Raw genomic sequence first — 6,337 nt, 5'->3', positions numbered from 1 at the left:
TCTCTCTTCTACGACCACGTGCAGCTGATCATGGAAATTTCCATGCGTCTCTTTCCCGGAAATTCCCATTTATTGACCCTCAAAACAAAAAGAAATTCCCATTTATTGGCCGCATGCTCCCAAAGAGAAAAGTCCAATTTGGCAATCATACTGCGTACTACGACGTATGTGTATATATATAAGTGCTCCCATGGCCACGCGATCCAGTATATCTTTTTCATCCACTTGTCTCCAAGCAAGAAAGAGGCCACGGCCGGATAAGACTCACCAAGCTTAGCTAAGCAACTTCAACAATGGAGGGGGCGGGAACAGCACTACTGTGGAGCCAGGTGGGCTCGCCGCTGGCGTCCTTCCCGGCGATGCTGTTCACGGTGGCGGCCATGGCGGCCGGCGCATTCGCAGTGTACTTCTACGCGCCGTCATGGCGCCTGCGCAGTGTGCCGGGCCCCCTCGCTTACGGCCTCGTCGGCCACCTGCCGCTGCTGGACAAGCATGGCTCCCAGGCGTTCGGCGTCCTCGCAAAGAAATACGGGCCCATCTACAGGTTCTACATGGGCAGGCAGCCGCTGGTGGTGGTCGCCGACCCGGAGCTGTGCAGGGAGGCCGGCATCAAGAAGTTCAAGAGCATCGTCGACAGGAGCGTGCCGGTCACCATCGCTAGCTCGCCCATCCACTACAAGAGCCTCCTCTTCACCAAGTACGTACTACTACAAATTGTCAACTACTTATGTGACGGTGTGCATGCAGTTCTTGTGTACGTAATTAAGTAGAAGTAATTAACGGTGTGCATGCGTGTATGTGCAGGGGCTCGACATGGCAGGCGATGCGGAACGTGATCATCTCCATCTACCAGCCATCGCACCTGGCGAGCCTCATCCCGGCCATCCAGCCCTACATCGAGCAGGCGGGCAACCTGTTCTGCCCCGGCGAGGAGATCACCTTCTCTGACATCTCCATCAGGCTCTTCACCGACGTCATCGGCCAGGCCGCCTTCGGCGTCGACTTCGGGCTCACCAAGGACGCCGCCGACGACGCCGAGAAGATCATCCACGACGCGCCCCGCGACTTCATCCAGAAGCACCTGTACCACCACGTCCCTCAAGATGGACCTGTCGGGCTCGCTGTCCATGCTCGTCGGCACGTTCCTGCCGGCGCTCCAGAAGCCGCTGCGGCAGCTGATGCTGCGCGTGCCGGGCTCCATGGACCGGCGGATGGACGAGACCAACACGGCGCTCAGCGGCGAGCTCGACACCATCGTGGCGGAGCGGGCGGCTCAGGCGGACCGGGGCCAGAAGAACTTCCTCTCCGTGCTGCTCAACGGCATCGACACCAGCGACGCCATGAGGAAGCTCTTCACGCCGGACTACGTCAGCGCGCTCACGTACGAGCACTTGCTCGCGGGCTCCGGCACCATGTCCTTCACGCTGTCGAGCCTGGTGTACCTCGTGTCGGCGCACCCGGAGGTGGAGGGGAAGCTGCTCCAGGAGATCGACGCGTTCGGGCCCAAGGACGTGGTGCCCGACGCCGACGACCTCCGCACCAAGTTCCCCTACCTGGAGCAGGTCGTCAAGGAGACCATGCGATACTTTCCCGGCTCCCCGGTGGTCTCGAGGGAGGCGACCGCCGACGTCGAGATCGGAGGCTATTTCCTGCCCAAGGGGACGTGGGTGTGGCTGGCGACGGCGGTGCTGGGGAGGGACCCGGAGCAGTTCCCGGAGCCCGAAGCGTTCCGGCCGGAGCGCTTCGACCCGGAGAGCGAGCAGTGCAAGCGGAGACACCCCTACGCGTACATCCCCTTCGGCATCGGCCCGCGGGCGTGCCCGGGGCAGAAGTTCGCGTTCCAGCAGCTCAAGCTCACCGTCATCCACCTCTACCGCCGCTACGTCTTCAGGCACTCGACCAGAATGGAGTCCCCACTGCAGCTGCAGTTCTCCATCGTCACCAACTTCAAGAACGGTGTCAAGCTCCAGGTCGTTCAAAGGAAGAACTAATATGAGTGTATGACAGTAAGTTTGTGACCGACTATTTATGTACTAGTAGCAGTACATGCTTGCTCCGTTCAACGTGTGCGAAATCACATTTTTGAAAGTGTGTAATCGATTTGTTCAATTCAATAAAAGTTGCGGTTTTGAGAATTAGTTTAGCCAGACTGAGCTTTGAGTGGTAGTTTTTTTTTCCATTGTCCTTTAGAATCAATATGTTTTTCGTTTCCGGTTGGTCTCTTCCATTTTTTGGTGTTGTCCTGGGCTACACATGTCAGGTGTAAGGTAGAGGAAAATGGAGGTGAGCCTTTTTTGTTTTTTGTTTTTTGTTTTTTGCATTTCGTTTTTCTTTGCTGTTTTCTTTTGGTCTCTATTTTGAGTGAAATGCGTTATTGGTCCCTAAACTATTTTAGTGGTGTTATGTAGGTCCTTAGATTATGAAAATTGACATCTAGATCCTTAAAGTGCAGTAAGTGTGTCATTCAGATCTATAATCTATCTGACCCCGCCTAACCGGCCAACTAGCGCCGTTGCCCCATGACAAGTCGGACAGGGGGGGGGCCCGCAAGGTAACAGACGGTGATGGAATAAATTCAAATAAATTCCAGGGAACACATTTTCAAAATTTATGTGCATTAATTTATTCGTGCAAAGCTGCCACCTCATCAACTAATGCATGCATGTTTTTTTTATGAACTTAGTCATCTAAAATACTCTTACATTGTTTTAGTTTATTTAGCATTTCATTTTTCACAAGATTCCGGCAGCAATCGCGTTGGCCATCATCTAATTTTCTACAAACTTGATCAAGCATAGAAGTAGAAGTGTTTGACTTCAAAAATAATAATGCACCTTATAGTATTTCATAACAAAGAGAGTGGCCATAATCAAGCAGTCAAGCTTATAACGATGTTGACCTTGCTGGATTCAATCGGACGGTCTCTTTGATCAAGGGTTGTTGCTATATGAAAAGAAGTGGAGTTTGGAAAATGAAACGCAATGATATGGTGTGGGGTCTGATATATAGACATACAAATAAGCAGTCACCCCTTTTCCTTGACAATTTCTAAAGGCTGATACTATGACTATTCTCTCCTTGATGGCCGCCTCCTGATCTGGCCGCCTCCGTCGCCGCTGTGCGTTTGCCGGCCTCCCGATCTCGTTCGCTGGTGATTGCCGGCTTTCTGGTCTGGATCATGTCCATGGCTTGGTACCTCCCGATCTGGTTGCTAGCCGTTTATTTCGGTCTTCCGATCTGGTTTGGTGTCCTTGGCTAGGAGTACGATTGCATGGATGCTGCACACAATGGCCTCTTGAGATGTGCACATGCGTGCAGAGACGGCCGTTGACTAGCTGCAGCCCATGCCTTGCTGATTGCGGTCACCATCGAAAGATTTTTCTGTGAGTTTCATCTCTGCAGATCTGATGGTTGACTTCGGCGGCGAGATGCAATCTATGGACGAAGTCTTGATGCAGAGGGATGGTTGTGCGGCGGTGATGGTCACATCGCATGTAACTGCTGTGATCGTGGAGAAGTGGTGGCGACAACCATGAATGACTTCGATGATGGTGCTACTTGAGCACCCGGTCTCGAGCTCCGGGATAAAAGTCTGGGTCTGGCCCGAGTTAGGTATACCTGGCAATGACGATGTTTTACATCATTACCTTGTTGAAGACATTGTTCGGAATGCTCAGACTGATTCTTCAGGGTAAAGCCTAGATTCTAGCCTTGGGTGCCTGGATCCGGTGACGGCGACACTTGAGTGTCGCTCCCTTCCTGAAGACGTTGTTGTTGAAGAACCTCGTCGTCCGCGTGGTGTCATTAGATTGTCGGTGCAGATATGGTCATTGTTATAGTTTGCCGATCGCGGATCTGATCGCTTTGAGGCATTTTTTCTTTTTCCTCGCCTACGCATAGTTTTGGTCTTATATGGCTTTGCTATTTGCCGGCGTGCTTTTGTGTGCGTGCGTTGGTGTTGGTCGTGTGCATCCTAACTATGCAGAGACCGGGTGTGTTCTCATTGTGTTTGTATCCTCTTGATGCTTCATTTTGAGTCAGTAAAGTCCATCCTTTATTAAAAAAAGAGTGAATTCCATTTTTTACCTTGTAGTTGTACATTTGTGACACATATTACCCTATTTAGCGGAACTTTTATCGAAATGTCAGATCTTGGAGACTTTTAACACGGTTTTACCCCAGTTTTACATTTTGTCTGTTTATGGTCGATAGGATCGGCATGTTGCGTCATTGATTTGTAAAAAAAACTGTAAGGATCGGAGGGCATCATTGGCAATCTTGTCCAAGCTTCTCTTTTCTATCTATTCCACTCCTTGTGGCCGTCCACATGTTTTTGGATACAGGGCGTCACCTCACACCTTACCTGATGGACACGCATCAAAAAACAAGGGTCCAAAGATTTCAAAAGGGGTATTCTAGACGAATTTTCACTCGAAGAGGTAATTAGTGTCACAAATGTATAAATATGGGGTAAAAAGTGGAATTCACTCTTAAAAAAATGATTATTCTCTCCGTCCCAAAATAAGTGTTGCCAACTTAGTATAACTTTGCACTAAAGTTGTGCACCAAAATTGTATTAACTCAGTGACACTTATTTTGGGGCGGAGGGAGGAGTATCTAAGCCTGACAAATTGATTGAACAAAGGCCGGGAGAGTACTATGATGATGGAGTATATTACTAGAAAAGTATTGGTATGAATCCAAAATCAACAGAAGAATAGAACCTGCATCCATCGATCGACGCTGACCGACTGTTGTACATCAACGTCCACGGAGAGGAATCAGTATTTTACAAACACAATCTTCTGTGCACACACATCAAATTATATTGATTTATCGACTGTACACTAGTCGACAACTTGCTAGGGCCGGGGTTAACGAAAGAGATATATTACCAGATACAAAACTCAACAAGTAAACTGCCCATAGATAGCAGAATCGAAGTATTCAAGCAGAATCATACACACACACCCATGCTAGTTACCACTAGCTAGCTTCATATCAATTTGGTATAGCTAGCTACTAGTAGTTACACGACGCTGAAGACTCGCACCATGCTATGATCTGTCACCGGTACTCACAGGAGAGAGATCATCACGCCCCCGATCAAGAAGTTACAATTGCCAAAGGATAGAAGTTGCCCTACCTTAGTAGAGGTGAAAAGTCGCCGCCGCCGCCGCCGTGGACGAGGCCCTGCCGGCCGGCCATGGCCGTTTCACCCAGATCTTCCTCAAGAACCCAAGTAGCCTAGCTAGCTGCAGCTTGATGGAGGATGGAGATGGCTAGCCAACGCCGGATCCATCGGGTGCTACTTACGCGCCCATGGGCCATGGCCGAGGGCACACTCCAAGCCTCCAAGTGAAGAAGAGCACAGGCATGCAGCTGGTACTGGTAGCTTATGCCACCACCGTGACATAAGCTATCTGAGATCTTGTGGCCTACATGGTGTGCGCTGCGTGCACGGACGCCGGATTGGATAACGGAGTGTGCCCTGCCCGGCCCTGCCGGCCGTACGTGGGCAGGACCGGGCGTGAGAGGGGGAGAAGAGGAAGCTCCCATTGGGTGCTTTTATCTGCAAGTGTTGCTGCCTCTACGAGACCTCCAGGGGCTTTCTGCCTTTGCTGAAAAAGAACCCGTTTGTTTAGTCACGCCTTTTCCATTGGTACCTGAAACCACAGTTTTGCATCGACCCACATGAACTCTGCCTCAAACTCAATTCCAGTCCGGATTGCAAATCTCTTCATATCTAGTAGTCCTATTATGTGTCAAAGTAGACTAAGATTTGCTGGTGTTTGCAAATCTGGGACAGTTCAGGGAGCAAATGTTGCAAGTTTGCCGGGGAACTGTGTGGCAGATGGAACATGGGAAGTTGAGGGTATCATCCTGAGGATATGCGGCTTTTGTCACGGGGGTGATCGATGCCATGCCACCAACTTTGATGTGTCCTTTTGCTGCGCCTGCGCTTTCCGTCGCTCGATCGCCTTTTCCGGCTGCGCGCGGCATCTCGCGAGGATATCCGAGATGAGGTACCCCTAGCTGCGTTCTAGTGCTTTCCTGCTCCGCTTTTGGGTGCTCTCCCGCTTTAAAACGAGGCCTAGTTGTCATCAACGACATCCTGCACCGTTCTTGCAATGCCATGGTGAGATCACCGCACCAGCGTGAGTGGTGGCGTGGCAGTCCGAAGCCTCTCAAGTCTGAATACGGTGAACTCCTGCGGTTTGGCTCCACTGTTTTTGATGCATACATCGCGAACACAATCTGTATCCCACTCAAATTGCTGTGTTAATGCGATGTATGCATCGTTTCCATCATATATTTATGCATCAGCAAACAAATG

At 50.5% G+C, this 6,337-nt stretch overlaps 1 pseudogene; it reads left to right on the top strand.

Annotated features, from left to right (window-relative positions):
• Positions 1 to 230: 230 nt before the first annotated feature.
• Positions 231 to 2,149, top strand: LOC119291771 (annotated as a pseudogene).
• The last annotated feature ends 4,188 nt before the right edge of the window (positions 2,150 to 6,337 follow it).

This window comes from Triticum dicoccoides, chromosome 4B, assembly GCF_002162155.2.
Source record: "Triticum dicoccoides isolate Atlit2015 ecotype Zavitan chromosome 4B, WEW_v2.0, whole genome shotgun sequence".
Lineage (NCBI taxonomy): Eukaryota > Viridiplantae > Streptophyta > Magnoliopsida > Poales > Poaceae > Triticum > Triticum dicoccoides.
This window is presented reverse-complemented; position numbering and strand designations above follow the sequence as displayed.